At 40.6% G+C, this 16930-nt stretch overlaps 1 protein-coding gene across 2 annotated transcripts in view; it reads right to left on the bottom strand.

Annotated features, from left to right (window-relative positions):
* The window catches only part of ZC3H12B (zinc finger CCCH-type containing 12B), a 167199-nt gene that overhangs the window by 14387 nt on the left and 135882 nt on the right, over positions 1-16930 (bottom strand). The gene's annotated exons all lie outside the window — the stretch shown is intronic.

Below are 16930 nucleotides of genomic sequence, written 5' to 3'. Positions count from 1 at the left end.
CTTAGTTGGAAGGAAGCCTTCCCTATTGCTCTTTTAAGGGTCAGAACATCCCCAAAGGCCTTACTTAACCTTAACTCTTATGAAATGCTGTATGGTAGCCCTTTCTTATGAGGGGACCTACTGACATACTCTGTCACCTCCTTTGGACAATTCCAAAAAGCCCTCCAGAAACATGTGGTAAAAAGGCTTCCTTCCCCAGAGTCTTCTCCTTGCCTCTACTCTCCAGTAACACAAGTATTCATCAAAACTTGGAAGGATGGCTCCCCTGGTTCTCAACTTCAGCTGACCTGGAAGGGACCCTATCCAGTCTTGCTGTCTTCTCCTACAGCTGTTAAAGTACTTGGGATCACCATTTGGATCAGCCTGAAGTGATCCACAGTGTCTTTAGAGGAAATTTTTTGGTTTGCGGGTATACACCTCTTAGAAGCATTCTCAATCTTACCATCATGGTCCAGGAATCCTGGAAGGCTATGGTAGCAGCCATTGAGGAGCAACAGTCAGCCCTAGATTCTCTGGCTGAGGTGATTTTACAAAATAAGAGGGCCCTCAATGTTATAACACAGCAGTCCCCAACATTTTTGGCATCAGGGACTAATTTCATGGAAGACAATTTTTCCACAGACTGGGTGGGGGGCAGGGATGGTTCAGGCAGTAATGTGAGCGATGGGAAGCAGCAGATGAAGCTCCACTCACTTGTCCGCCACTCACATCCTGCTGTATGGCCTGGTTCCTAACAGGCCACAGACCGGTACCGATCCACAGCCAGGGAGTTTGGGACCCCTGTTATAACAGCTGAGGCCGGGGGTGTCTGTGCCCTGTTAAATGAAACATGCTGCTTCTATGTTAATATCTCCAGCCAGGTTGAAGAAAACCTTCTGGCTTTAAAGAAAAACATCAAAATAATAGAAGATCTGAAAGAGAGAGCAGGACAGGGCCCTAGTTGGCTTTCTACCTTCCTCTCCTCCATGGAGACCCAGATATGGACATAACTGTTGCCCTTGTTGGGACCATTAGTCCTGACAGCCTTTGTTTTGTTATTAGGCCCTTGTATCATAAACCTACTTGTTCGACTCATTTCAGAACGCATACAGGCTGTTCGATTCCAAATGGTTCTGCGAGGTAGCTACCAGCCCATTCAGCCTGGCCCTGAGACCAAGATCTACATGGGACCCCTTGATGATCATCACTCCAGCCTACCTCCTAGCTGAAGGAGAGCAAGAGGAGGGACCCAATCAAGACTCCGCCCCTTAACAGCAGGAAGCAGCCAGAGCAGTCATCGCCCATGTCACAAAGAATTGGGTCCCATACTCTTGAGGGGGGAATGTTAGGTAGTTAGTCAGACATTAGCAGCAAGGAGGTGACAGTGGTGAAAAGACAAGAAGGAAACTATCAAGTCACACCCCAACCCTCTGGGCACCCTCCCCTGACATTAAGAGCAAGGAGGCAACAGTAGCAAAAAGACAAGAGGGGAGTAGTTGAGTCATACCCCAACCATCTGAGGACCCTCCCCTGACATTAGCAGCAAGGAGGTGACAGTGGTAAAAAGACAAGGGGGGAATAGTCAAGTTATACCCCAACCATCTGAGGACCCTCCCCTGACCCCACCCAGAATGGGTGAAACTATGGTCAGGTGGTGGGCAATTTATCCTGATAAAGATAAAGAGGGAACCCAATAACACGAGGGAACTTCTCTGGGCTGCACATGCCCAGACCAGACAGGCGTATAACCTATAGTAAACCCAAACTCATTATACCATCATTATAATAAAATCTGTAAGTGTTTTTGCCCATCTGGGTAGGCTTTTCTTAGTGAATTAAGGGTAAGGGCATGCACAATAATGAACTTGTTACATAGTTCGGGACTGTCAATCAAATAATGATCCCCTGTCACCCATGATCATGACCCACCTCCTCACAGAACGCTCCTTACAAACACTCTTAAGCCTGTACAGGAGTGCTGGTTTCACTTCACAGAAATAGCCCACTCTCTCTCTGAGAGTGTAACTATGCTTTAGTAAACTTTGCTTTGCACTTAAGCCCAAAGTGGTAGCCTGCAATTCTTTGCTTGCTATCACAAGGACAGAGATTACTGGTCTGGGTCTTCCTTTGACCTCCTTAGTTGAAGCTATTTGACACAAGGCACGCCAACCCAGTAACACTACATAAGGGCCCAGTATGCAAAGTTTAGAGATCAATAAATATTTAAGGAATAAATGAATGAAAAAATGGAAAATAAATCCTGCAAGATGACCTGTTTTAGCCTGAACCTGCAAAATGTCCTTTTGCAATTTTAAAAAGCTAGGACCTAAAATCCTATCTAAAAAGCAATATAAAACCTAGGACCTGAAAGTTACAGAATGTTTTAGGGACACTACAACTCACTTTGTTCTGTCAAGTGGCTTAGATATGTCTCACGATCTAGGTTCCAAGCCAAATTCTGTCTAGCAGATGGGTCACTGGCCTCTCTTTCTGACTTTTTTTTTGTAGGGTTCAAATATTTGGGCTTCTCCTAGACTTAAAAAAGAACATGGTGGGGTGGCTTCCCTGGTAGCCCAGTGGTTAAGAATCCACCTGCCAATGCAGGAGGCACAGGTTCAAGCCCTGGTCTGGGAAGATCCCGCATGCTGCAGAGCAACTAAGCCCATGCATCACAACTACTGAGCCTTGGTGCTACAACTACTGAAGGCTGCATGCTTAGAGCCCATGCTCTACAGCAAGAGAAGCCACTACAATGAGAAGCCTGTGCACCACAATGAAGAGTAGCCCCCACTCACCACAACTAGAGAAAGCCCATGTACAGCAATGAAGACCCCACACAGCTAAGAAAAAAAATATATGGTGGCGTTTACCTTTGAAAGCCTTAACTCCACTGAAATGGATCCCCCCCAACCCCCAAGGAAACAGCTCTCTGAATGAACAAACCCTTTAGGATTTTACCATACATCAATATGTGAATTACAGGTACACCACTATTGCAAATGTTAAACAAATGCTATTAATGACAAAGCATCATGATTTCAATGCAGTCTCATCCAATACATTGAGGAAAAACAGACATCAGTATATAGTTTGTTTAAGTACCAATCTCATGATAAAGTTACAGGAGAATGGGGAAAACAAAATGAATTCAGATTAATGGCACTAAAAATCATGAGCAGACTATGGCACTGAACTTTTGACCGTGTGAAATGTGATTGCAGAATAAATGGGACTCATCAGTAACTTTCCTAGTCATACAAGGAAGAGATGCTAACAAGGACACAGTTGGCAATTAAAAAAAAATATGTTGTCCATTATGCACTATTTTAACATGCTCCTAAAAATAAGGTTGAGTGCTGATTTTTTTTTGCTCTCTTTAAGTTGTGTGAGGTATCTTTAACATAGTAAATCAACTACTATAAAAGACAAAAGTTTATCTTCCTATCAGCATGAGAGTTTACTATTGGCAAAGACTAGATATGTTGAAACTAATTACCTTGGTAATTAATCTCTTCATTATTCCTTACAAAGCAAAAGAACCATAAAGCGTCCTTCATAATCAGCAATCCTTGAACAGAATTCCAAATACAAGGAAGATCTTATATCACCATGAATTCAAAGTTCTCAAAGAAGTCCTGGGTTCTTCTCATCCCCACCCCCAAAACACAAAACACTTAAAGAAGAGTGGGTCTTGGGAAATGGGTCCAATCTAAAGTGTTTTGGGTGGCCTGATCTGGAAAAAAAATTGATTTTAGCAGATCCATACCTCTTCCCCTCAAGAATCACTCTAGTTTATGCCTATTAGGGAGGGGGGCAAAGTTACCTTTGGTCCTTTGGGCACAGAAATCACTCTCTGCTTTTCACCGCCCATTGCATCATTCTGATTCCTGGAATATTGTGTACAGGTCACTTAACTTTCTTGTTACTATGCTTCTAGTTTCCCCTCATTAAAACAGGGGAGATGTCTAGCCTCCTTTACATAGCCTATTATGATGCTGTGATTTTTAAACATATTTTAAAAAGGGGGAATCAAGATGGCAGAGTAGGAGGACATTTGTGGGAGCTCACCTCCCCCCACAAACACATCAAAAATATATCTACATGTGTAGCAACTCTCACTGAAAACTAACTGGAGGCTGGCAGAAAGGCTCTTCTACAACCAAGCCTATAAAGAAAGATCTGCAAGGAGTCAGGCAGAGAGGAGAAGTGATCAGTTTGGGACCTGTGCTACTAGCGGGGGACACAGAAGTAGAGGGGTATATCATAGGCTTGGAGATACTCCCTAGGAAGTGAGTGGATGCCCAATATATGGTTCTAGCCACATATTTGGCATTCCAGCACTGGGGTCTCACACTGGGAAGATGAGTCCCCTTACCTTGTTTGAAAACTGGTGGGACTTACTAGAGGGGCTGTGAGAAACTGAGACTCCATCATGAACAGTATGCATGCACACTTCCTTACTCCCAGGAACAAGGCAAAGAAAGCATATTGAAAACAGCCTGGGACTCTGGCTGGTTTCTCACAACTGCCCCAGAATCCACTCCAGCCCTCACTGGGCTACTGTTCCAACTCCACTTGCTCTGGCTCTGCCCTCCACTAGGGTGGAGGTGCTGATGCTGGGGGAGAGTGCACACTTAGAGAGTATGGGACCAGCTTGGACCCAACCCTTAGGGCTTCTACTCCAGCATCTTGGACCCCAGCCCCCATAAGGTGGTGACAACCATTGATCAGAGGAGAAGCCCCAGCTCACATCTGTTTCTGGCTCTAGCTCCTCCATATCCAGCCCTACCACCAACTAGGGTGGTAGCTGTCAGCACACACCTGGGGAAGATGTGACCTGTGCTCATTTCAGATTCAGCTCTCCCACCAAAGTCACTGGGCACACACAGACTGCATAAGGACACTCCCACAAAAGAACACCGCTTCAAGATCAGGAAAAGTAACAGTTTCACTTAATTCTATAGAGACAGAGAAAGTTAAACAAAATGAGAAGACAAAGGAATGTGTTTCAAATGAAAGAAAAAGAACCTGCCTTTGAAAAAAACCCCTAATGAAAGAGAGGTAAATAATTTACTAGATAAAGAGTACAAACCATTAGTAATAAGAAGGCTAACTGAACTTGGGAAAAGAATAGACAAGCAAAATGAGAATTTTAACAAGGAGCTAGAAAATATAAAACAACTGGTCAGAGCTGAAGGATACAATAACTGAAATGAAAAACACACTGGAAGCAGACTAAGTGATACAGAAGATGGCATAAGTACCTGGAAGATAGTCTAATGGAAACCACCCAATCAGAACAGTAAATAGAAAAACAAAATTTAAAAAAAATGAGGATAGGGCTTCCCTGGTGGCGCAGTGGTTGAGAGTCCGCCTGACAATGCAGGGGACACAGTTTCGTGCCCCAGTCTGGGAAAATCCCACATGCCGCGGAGCGGCTGGGCCCATGAGCCATGATGGCTGAGCCTGCGCATCCGGAGCCTGTGCTCCGCAACGGGAGAGGCCACAAAGGTGAGAGGCCCGCGTACTGCCAAAAAAAAAAAAAAAAAAGAGGATAGTTTAAGGGATCTATGGGACAACATCAAGCATACTAACATTCACATAAGGGTCACAGAAGGAGAGGAGAGAGAGTAAGAGGCAAAGAATGTAGTTGATGAAGTTATGGTTGAAAAATTCCAGAAGAAGAAGAGATTTCCATTCACAGGGAGCACAGAGTCCCAAACAACACGAACCCAAAGAGACACATACCAAGGCATATCATAATTAAAATGGCAAAAGTTAAAGACAAAGAAAGAATTTTAAAGGCAGCAAGAGAAAAACAAGAGTCACATACAAGGGAACTCCCCCAAAGCTATCAGCTGATGTTTCTGCAGAAACTTTGCAGGTCAGAATGGAGTGGCATGATATATTTAAAGTGCTGAAAGTGAAAAACCTACAACCTAGGATATTATACCCAGAAAAGATATTCAGAATTGAAGAAGAGAAAAAGCACTTCTGAGACAAACAAAAACTAAAAGAGTTCATCAGTATTAAACTGACCCAACAAGAAGTGTTAAAAGGTATTTTCTAAGTAGAAAATAAAAGGTTACAACAAGAAGTAAAAGTTTATAGGAAAGAAATAGTCCTGCTAGTAAAAGCAAATATATAGTAGATGTGGTGGATCAACAATTTACATAAGCAAGTATGAGACTAAAAGATAACAGTTTTAAAATAAACTATAATTACAATAGAGAGTTAAGGGGTAGACGTGATGATATAAAATATGACATAAAAAACACAAACTGTGGGGGGAGGGGAGTATAAAATGTAGATTTTTTAGAACGTGTTTGACTTAAATGACTATCAGTTTAGAACATGATCTATACATTTAGTTGTAGGTCAACATATACAAACCCCATGGTAACCTCAAATCAAAAACCTATGCTAGGGATTTCCCTGGTGGTACAGTGGTTAAGAATCGACCTGCCAATGCAGGGGACATGGGTTTGAGCCCTGGCCTGGGAAGATCCCACATGCTGTGGAGCAGCTAAGCCCGGGTGCCACAACTACTGAGCCTGTGCTCTAAAGCCCATGAGCTACAACTACTGAGACCATGTGCCACAACTACTGAAGCCTGTGTGCCTAGAGCCCATGCTCCACAACAAGAGAAACCACCACAATGAGAAGCCCACACACCGCAACAAAGAGTAGCCCCCGCTCGCCACAACTAGAGAAAGCCCGCATGCAGCAATGAAGACCAAACACAGCCAAAAATAAATAAATAATTTTATAAACATCAACAACAAAACCTATGATAGATACACAAAAACTAGAGAGAAAGGAACACAAGCATACCATTAAAAAATCATCAAACCACAAGAGGAAGAAAAGAATAGAGAATAACTACAGAAACCACCAGAAAACAAGTAACAAAATGGCAATAAGTACATACTTATCAATAATCACTTTAAAAGTCAATGGATTAATGCTCCAAATCAAAAGATACTATATATACAAAACCCTAAAATCTCCACAAAAAACTACTAGAATTAATAAATGAATTCAGTAAGGTTGCAAGATATAAAATTAATGTAAAGAAATCTGTTGCAGTTCTATACACTAAAAATGAACTGTTGGAAAGAGAAATTCAGGAAACAATCCTTTCCACCATCACATCAAAAAGAATAAAATAGTTAGGAATAAAGCTACTTATGGAGGTAAAAGGCATGTACTCAGAAAACTGTAAGACACTGATGAGAGAAATTGAGGAGGACACAAACAGATTGAAAGATATACCCTGTTTTTAAATTGGAAGAATTAATACTGTTAAAATGACTATATTACCCAATGCAACCTACAGATTCAATGCAATCCCTAACAAAGTATCAAGGGCATTTTTCACAGAACTACAACAAATAATTTAAAAATTTGTATGGAAACACAAAAGACCCCTAATAGCCAAAACAACTTGAGAAAGAAAAACAGAGCTGGAGAAATAATACTCCCTGAATCCAGACTATACTACAAAGCTACAGTAATCAGAACAGTATGGTACTGGCTCAAAAACAGACACATAACTCAATAGAAAATAATAGAGAGCCTAGGAAAAAACACACACTTATGGTCAATTAATGTACAACAAAGGAGGCAAGAATACACAATGGAGAAAAGACAGTCTCTTCAATAAGTGGTGCTGGGAAAACTGGACAGCTACATATAAGAGAATGAAATTAGAAAATTCTGTAACACGACATAAAAAATAAATTCAAAATGAATTAAAGATCTAAATGTAAGACTGTAAACCATAAAACTCCTAAAGGAAAACATAGGCAGAACACTCTGACATAAATCAGAGCGATATGTTTTTGGATCTGTTTCCCAAAGCAAAGGAAATAAAAGTAAAAATAAACAAATGACACCTAATTAGACTTAAAAGCTACTGCACAGCAAAGGAAACCTTTGACAAAATGAAAAGACAACCTACTGAATGGGAGAAAATATTTGTTAGTGATATGACTGATATGGGGTTAATGTCCAAAATATATAAACAGCACATACAACTCAACGTAAAAAAGCCAAACAACTCAATTAAAAAATGGGCAGAAGACCTGAGTAGACATTTTTCCAAAGAAGACATACAGATGGCCAACAGGCACATGAAAAGATGCTCAATGTTGCTAATCATCTCCGAAATCCAAATAAAAACTAAAGTGAGACATCACCTCACACCTGTCAGAATGGCTATTGTCAAAAGGACCACAAAAAATAACAAGTGTTGGTGAGGATGTGGAGAAAAGGGAGCCCTACTGTACTGTTGGTGGGAATGTACACTGGTGTAGCCATTATAAAAATACTAAGGCGATTCTTCAAAAAACTAAAAATAGCATTACCATATGATCCAGTTATTCCACCCCTGTGTATATATCTGAAGAGAACAAAATCACTGATTTGGAAAAAATATATGCACCCCAATGTTCATAGCAGCATTATTTACAATAGTCAAGATATGGAAGCAACCTTAGTGTCCATAAACAGATGATTGGATACAGAAGCTGTGGTGTATATACAATGAAATATTACTCAGCCTTAGAAAAGAATGAAATTTTGTCATTTGAAAAAATTTGAATGGACCTAGAGGGTATTATGCTGGGTGAAAAAATCAGAGAAAGGTAATTACTGTATGCTACCACTTATATGTGGAATCTAAAAAATAAAACGAATGAAAATAGCAAAACAGAAACAGACTCACAGATACAGAGAACACACTAGTGGTTATCACTGGGAAGAAGGATGGAGGAGGGGCAATATGGGGTAGGAGATTAAGAGGTACCAACTTCTATGCATAAAATAAATAAGATACAAGGTTTTATTGTATAGTGCAGAGAACAGTCATAGGGAAATAGTCAATATTTTATAATAACTTTAAATGTAGTAAAATATAGAATTTTACTATACTGATTCAATACTATAAAATACTGAATCACTATGTTGTACACCTAAAATTAATATAGTATTGTAAATAACTGTACTTTAATAAAAAATAAAAATATAATACTCAAAAAAAAGAATTCTGTAAATCTATTCCCTGCTACTAGAAATTATGTCAGATGGATTTGAGAAGATGGTGGAAGAGTAAGACGTGGAGATGACCTTCCTCCCCATAGATACATCAGAAATACATCTACACAAGGAACTGCTCCTATAGAACATGCACTGAATGCTGGCAGAAGACCTCAGACCTCCCAAAAGGCAAGAAACTCCCCATGTACCTGGGTAGGGCAAAAGAAAAAAAGAAAAAACAGAGACAAAAGAATAGGGATGGGACCTGAACCAGTGGGAGGGAGCTGTGAAGGAGGAAAGGTTTCCACACACTAGAAGCCCCTTCGTGGGCTGAGACTGTGGGTAGTGGAGGGGGGAAGCTGCAGAGCCACGGGGGAGAGCGCAGCCACAGGGGTGCAGAGGGCAAAGCGGAGAGACTCCTGCACGGAGGATCGGTGCCGACTGGCACTCACCAGCCCAAGAGGCTTGTCTGCTCACCCACCGGGGTGGGCGGGGGCTGGGAGATGAGGCTCTGGCGTTGGTCGGATTGCAGGGAGAGGACTGGGTTTGGCGGCGTGAACACAGGCTGAAGGGGGCTAGTGCACCACGGCTAGCCAGGAGGGAGTCCAGGGAAAAGTCTGGACCTGCCGAAGAGGCAAGAGACTTTTTCTTCCCTCTTTGATTCCTGGTGTGAGAGGAGAGGGGACCAAGAGTGCTGCTTAAAGAGCTCCAGAGACCGTTGCTAGATGTGGCTATCAGCACAGACCACAGAGATGGGCATGGGATGTTTAGGCTGCTGCTGCAGCCACCAAAAAGCCTGTGTGCGAGCACAGGTCACTACCCACACCTCCCCTCCCTGGAGCCTGTGTAGCCTGGCACTGCCAGGGTCCCGTGATCCAGGGACAACTTCCCCAGGAGAACGCATGGCATGCATCAGGCTGCTGAAACATTACGCCGGCCTCTGCTTGCCCCGCATCCGTACCCCTCCCTCACCCCAGCCTGAGTGAGACACAGACACCAAATCAGCTTTTCCTTTAACCCCGTCCTGTCTGAGTGAAGAACAGACGCCCTCAGGCGACCTACACACAGAAGTGGGGCCAAATCCAAAGCTGAACACCAGGAGCTGTGCGAACAAAGAAGAGAAAGGGAAATTTCTCCCAGCAGCCTCAGAAGAAGCAGATTAAAGCTCCACAATCAACTTGATGTACCCTGCATCTCTGGATTACCTGAATAGACAGCGAATCATCCTAAATTGAGGAGGTGGACATTGGGAGCAAGATATATTATTTTTTCCCCTTTTCCTCTTTCTGGGAGTGTGTATGTGTATGCTTCTGTGTGAGATTTTGTCTTTATAGCTTTGCTTTCACCATTTGTCCTAGGTTTCTGTCCATCCGTTTTTTTTTTTTTTACTTAAAAATTTTTTTCTTCAGTTATTTTTTATTTTAATAACTATTTTATTTTATCATCTTTCTTTCTTTCTTTCTTTCTATTTTTTTCTCCCTTTTATTCTGAGCCATGTGGATGAAAGGCTCTTGGTGCTCCAGCCAGGAGTCGGTGCTGTGCTTCTGAGGTGGGAGAGCCAAATTCAGGACACTGGTCCATAAGATACCTCCTAGCTCCACGTAATATCAAACAGCAAAAATCTCCCAGAGGTCTCCATCTCAACACAAACACCCAGCTTCACTCAATGACCAGCAAGCTACAGTGCAGGATACCCAATGCCAAACAATTAGCAAGACAGGAACACAGCCCTATCCATTAGCAGAGAGGCTGCCTAAAATCATAATAGGTCCACAGACACCCCAAAACACACAAGCAGAAGTGGACCTGCCCACCAGAAAGACAAGATCCAGCCTCATCCACCAGAACACAGGCACTAGTCCCCTACACCAGGAAGCCTACAAAACCCACTGAAACAGCTTTACCCACTGAGGAGAGACAACAGAAATAACGGGAACTACAAAGATGAAGCCTGCGAAAAGGAGACCACAAACACAGTAAGATAAGCAAAATGAGAAAACAGAAAAACACACAGCAGATGAAGGAGCAAGGAAAAACCCACCAGACCTAACAAATGAAGAGGAAATAGGCAGTCTACCTGAAAAAGAATTCAGAATAATGATAGTAAAGATGATCCAAAATCTTGGAAATAGAATAGAGAAAATGCAAGAAACATTTAACAAGGACGTAGAAGAACTAAAGAGGAAACAAGCAATGATGAACAACACAATAAATGAAATTAAAAATACTCTAGAAGGGATCAATAGCAGAATAACTGAGGCAGAAGAACGGATAAGTGACCTGGAAGATAAAATAGTGGAAATAACTATTGCAGAGCTGAGTAAAGAAAAAAGAATGAAAAGAACTGAGGACAGTCTCAGAGACACCTGGGACATATTAAACACACCAACATTCGAATTATAGGGGTCCCAGAAGAAGAAGAGAAAAAGAAAGGGGCTGAGAAAATATTTGAAGAAATTATAGTTGAAAACTTCCCTAATATGGGAAAGGAAATAGTTAATCAAGTCCAGGAAGCACAGAGAGTCCCATACAGGATAAATCCAAGGAGAAATACGCCAAGACACATATTAATCAAACTGTCAAAAATTAAATACAAAGAAAGCATATTAAAAGCAGCAAGGGAAAAACAACAAATAACACACAAGGGAATCCCCATAAGGTTAACAGCTGAACTTTCAGCAGAAACTCTGCAAGCCAGAAGGGAGTGGCAGGACATATTTAAAGTGATGAAGGAGAAAAACATACAACTTAGATTACTCTACCCACCAAAGATCTCATTCAGATTTGATGGAGAAATTAAAAGCTTTACAGACAAGCAAAACCTGAGAGAATTCAGCAACATCAAACCAGCTTTACAACAAATGCTAAAGGACCTTCTCTAGGCAAGAAACACAGGAGAAAGAAAATACCTACAATAACAAACCCAAAACAATTAAGAATATAGGAATAGGAACATACATATCAATAATTACCTTAAATGTAAATGGATTAAACGCTCCCACCAAAAGACACAGACTGGCTGAATGGATACAAAAACAAGACCCATATATATGCCTCTCCTATGTTCTATAGGAGACCCACTTCAGACCTAAGGACACACAGAGGGTGAAATTGAGGGGATGGAAAAAGATATTCCATGCAAATGGAAATCAAAAGAAAGCTGCAGTAACAATTCTCATATCAGACAAAATAGACTTTAAAATAAAGACTATTACAAGAGACAAAGAAGGACACTACATAATGATCAAGGGATAAAACCAAGAAGATATCACAATTGTAAATATTTATGCACCCAACATAGGAGCACCTCAGTACATAAGGCAAATACTAACAGTCATGAAAGGGGAAATCGACAGTAACACAATCATAGTAGGGGACCTTAACACCCCACATTCACCAATGGACAGATCATCCAAAATGAAATCAAATAAGGAAAAACAAGCTGTAAATGATTAAACAAGATGGACTTAATTGATATTTGTCAGACATTCCATCCAAAAACAACAGAATACACATTTTTCTCAAGTGCTCAGGGAACATTCTCCAGGTTAGATCATATCTTGGGTCACAAATCAGGTCTTGGTAAATTTAAGAAAATTGAAATCATATCAATTATCTTTTCTGACCACAATGCTATGAGATTAGATATCAATTACAGGAAAAGATCTGTAAAAAATACAAACACATGGAGGCTAAACAATACACTACTTAATAACCAAGTGATCACTGAAGAAATCAAAAAATACCTAGAAACAAATGACAATGGAGACATGATGATCCAAAACATATGGGATGCAGCAAAAACAGTTCAAAGAGGGAAGTTTATAGAAATAAAATCCTACCGCAAGAAACAGGAAACAGCTCAAATAAACAACCTAACTTTGCACCTAAAGCAATTAGAGAAAGAAAAACAAACAAAAAAAAAACCCCAAAGTTAGCAGAAGGAAAGAAATCATAAAGATCAGATCAGAAATACATGAAGGAACCGATAGCAAAGATCAATGAAACTAAAACCTGGTTCTTTGAGAAAATAAACAAAACTGATAAACCATTAGCCAGACTTATCAAAAAAAAAAAAGGGAGAAGACTCAAATCAATAGAATTAGAAATGAAAAAGAAGTAACAACTGACACTGCAGAAATACAAAGAATCATGAAAGATTACTACAAGCAACTCTATGCCAATAAAATGGACAACCTGGAAGACATGGAAAAATTCCTAGAAATGCACCACCTGCCGAGACTTAACCAGGAAGAAACAGAAAATACGAACAGACCAATCACAAGCACTGAAATTGCAACCATGATTAAAAATCTTCCAACAAACAAAAGCCCAGGATCAGATGGCTTCACAGGCAAATTCTATCAAACATTTAGAGAACAGATAAGACCTATCCTGCTCAAACTCTTCCAAAATATAGCAGAGGGAAGAACACTCCCAAAATCATTCTACGAGGCCACCATCACCCTGATACCAAAACCAGACAAAGATGTCACAAAGAAAGAAAACTACAGGCCAATATCACTGATGAATATAGATGCAAAAATCCTCAACAAAATACTAGCAAACAGAATCCAACAGCACATTAAAAGGATCATACACCATGAGAAAGTGGGGTTTCGTCCAGGAATGCAAGGATTCTTCAATATACGCAAATCAATCAACGTGATATACCACATTAACAAATTGAAGAAGAAAAACCATATGATCCTCTCAACAGATGCAGAGAAAGCTTTCGACAAAATTCAACACCCATTTTTGATAAAAACCCTGCAGAAAGTGGGCATAGAGGGAACTTACCTCAACATAATAAAGGTCACATATGACAAACCCACAGTCAACATCATCCTCAATGGTGAAAAGCTGAAACCATTTCCAATAAGATAATGAACAAGACAAGGTTGCCCACTCTCACATTCTTATTCAACATAGCTTTGGAAGTTTTAGCTACAACAATCCGAGAAGTAAAAGAAATAAAAGGAATCCAAATCAAAAGAGAAGAATTAAAGATGTCACTGTTTGCAGATGACATGATACTATACATAGAGAATCGTAAAGGAGCTACCAGAAAACTACTAGATCTAATCAATGAATTTGGTAAAGTAGCAGGATACAAAATTAATGCACAGAAATCTCTGGCATTCCTATACACTAATGATGAAAAATCTGAAAGTGAAATTAAGAAAACACTCCCATTTACCATTTCAAAAAAGAATAAGATATCTAGGAATAAACTTACCTAAGGAGACAAAAGACCTGTATGCAGAAAATTATAAGACACTGCTGAAAAAAATTAAAGTTGATACAACTAGATGCAGAGATATACCATGTTCTTGGACTGGAAGAATCAACATTGTGAAAATGACTCTACTACCCAAAGCAATCTACAGATTCAATGCAATCCCTATCAAACTACCACTGGCATTTTTCACAGAACTAGAAGCAAATATTTCACTATTTTCATGGAAACACAAAAGACCCCTAATAGCCAAAGCAATCTTGAGAACGAAAAATGGAGCTGGAGGAATCAGGCTCCCTGACTTCAGACTATACTACAAAGCTACAGTAATCAAGGCAGTATGGGACTGGCACAAAAACAGAAATATAGATCAATGGAACAGGATAGAAAGCCCAGAGATAAACCCATGCACATATGGTCACCTTATCTTTGATAAAGGAGGCAAGAATATACAGTGTAGAAAAGACAACCTCTTCAATAAGTGGTGCTGGGCAAACTGGACATGTAAAAGAATGAAATTAGAACACTCCCTAACACCATACATAAAAATAAACTCAAAATGGATTGAAGACCTAAATGTAAGGCCAGACACCATCAAACTCTTAGAAGAAAACATAGGCAAAACACTCTATGACATAAATCACAGCAAGATCCTTTTTGACCCACCTCCTAGAGAAATGGAAATAAAAACAAAAATAAACAAATGGGACCTAATGAAACTTCAAAGCTTTTGGCCAGCAAAGGAAACCATAAACAAGACCAAAAGAAAACCCTCTGAATGGGAGAAAGTATTTGCTAATGAAGCAACTGACAAAGGATTAATATCCACAATTTACAAGCAGCTCATACAGCTGAATAACAAAAACCAAACAATCCAATCCAAAATGGGCAGAAGACCTAAATAGACATTTCTCCAAAGAAGATATACAGATTGCCAGCAACACATGAAAGAATGCTCAGCATCATTAATCATTAGAGAAATGTGAGTCAAAACTACAATGAGATATCATCTCACACCAGTCAGAATGGGCATCACCAAAAAATCTAGAAACAATAAATGCTGGAGAGGGTGTGGAGAAAAGGGAACATTCTTACACTGTTGGTTGGAATGTAAATAGATACAGCCACTATGGAGAACAGTATGGAAGTTCCTTGAAAATGTAAAAATAGAACTACCATATGACCTAGCAATCCCACTACTGGGCATACACCCTGAGAAATCCATAATTCAAAGCGAGTCATGTACCTAAATGTTCATTGCAGCTCTATTTACAACAGCCAGGACATGGAATTAACCTAAGTGTCCATCAACAGATGAATGAATAAAGATGTGGCTCATATATACAATGGAATATTACTCATCCATAAAAAGAAATGAAATTGAGTTATTTGTAGTGAGGTGGATGAACCTAGAGTCTGTCATAGAGTGAAGTAAGTGAGAAAGAGAAAACAAATACCTTATGCTAACACATATATATGGTGTCTAAGAAAAAAAATGTCACAAAGAACCTAAGGGTAAGATGGGAATAAGGACACAGACCTACTAGAGAATGGACTTGAGGATAAGAGGAGGGGGAAGGGTAAGATGTGACAAAGTGAGTGAGTGGCATGGACATATATACACTACCAAACATAAAATAGATAGCTAGTGGGAAGCAGCTGCATAGCACAGGGAGATCAGCTCGGTGCTTTGTGACCACCTAGAGGGGTGGGATAAGGAGTGTGGAAGGGAGGGAGACACAAGAGGGAAGAGATTGGCTTCCCTGGTGGAGCAGTGGTTGAGAATCTGCCTGCTAATGCAGGTGACACGGGTTCGAGCCCTGGTTTTGGAAGATCCCACATGCCACAGAGCAACTAGACCCGTGAGCTCAACTACTGAGCCTGCACGTCTGGAGCCTGTGCTTTGCAACATTAGAGGCCACGATAGTGAAGAGGCCCATGCACCACGATGAAGAGTGGCCCCCGCTTGCCACAACTAGAGAAAGCCCTCGCACAGAAACGAAGACCCAACACAGCCAAAAATAAATAAATAAAAGATAACTATTAAAAAAAAAGGAAGAGATATGGGAACATATGTATATGTATAATTGATTCACTTTTTTATAAAGCAGAAATTAACACACCATTGTAAAACAGTTATGCTCCAATATAGATGTTAAAAAAAATAGAAACCGTGTCAAATATTCTTTTTTTTTTCTTGCGGTACACAGGCCTCTCACTGCTGTGGCCTCTCCCGCCGCAGAGCACAGGCTCTGGACTCACAGGCTCAGCGGCCATGGCCCACGGGCCCAGCTGCTCTGCGGCATGTGGGATCCTCCCTGACCGGGGCATGAACCCGCGTCCACTGCTTCAGCAGGCGGACTCTCAACCACTGCACCACCAGAGAAGCCCAATGTCAAATATTCTTAATAACATTAATAGCCACATACTGTTGCATGATATTGCAGAAGGAGCATTGGAGTCAGATTCAGATTTTAATACAAACTGCCATTTATTACTTGTGTAACCTTGGCGGTTACTTAACCTCTGAACTTGAGTTGGCTCACCTGCAAGTTAAATCATATATGCAAAGTACTTGGCACAAAATAGATTACAAATGTTAATTTCATTTCATTCATCTGAAGCCAGAAAACTTAAATCCTCACTTTGCTACATATTACCTATATCAAGTGT

This window comes from Globicephala melas, chromosome X, assembly GCF_963455315.2.
Source record: "Globicephala melas chromosome X, mGloMel1.2, whole genome shotgun sequence".
Classification (NCBI taxonomy): Eukaryota; Metazoa; Chordata; class Mammalia; order Artiodactyla; family Delphinidae; genus Globicephala; species Globicephala melas.
The sequence above is the reverse complement of the archived record's forward strand: the minus strand, read 5'-3'. Positions and strand labels throughout refer to the sequence as shown.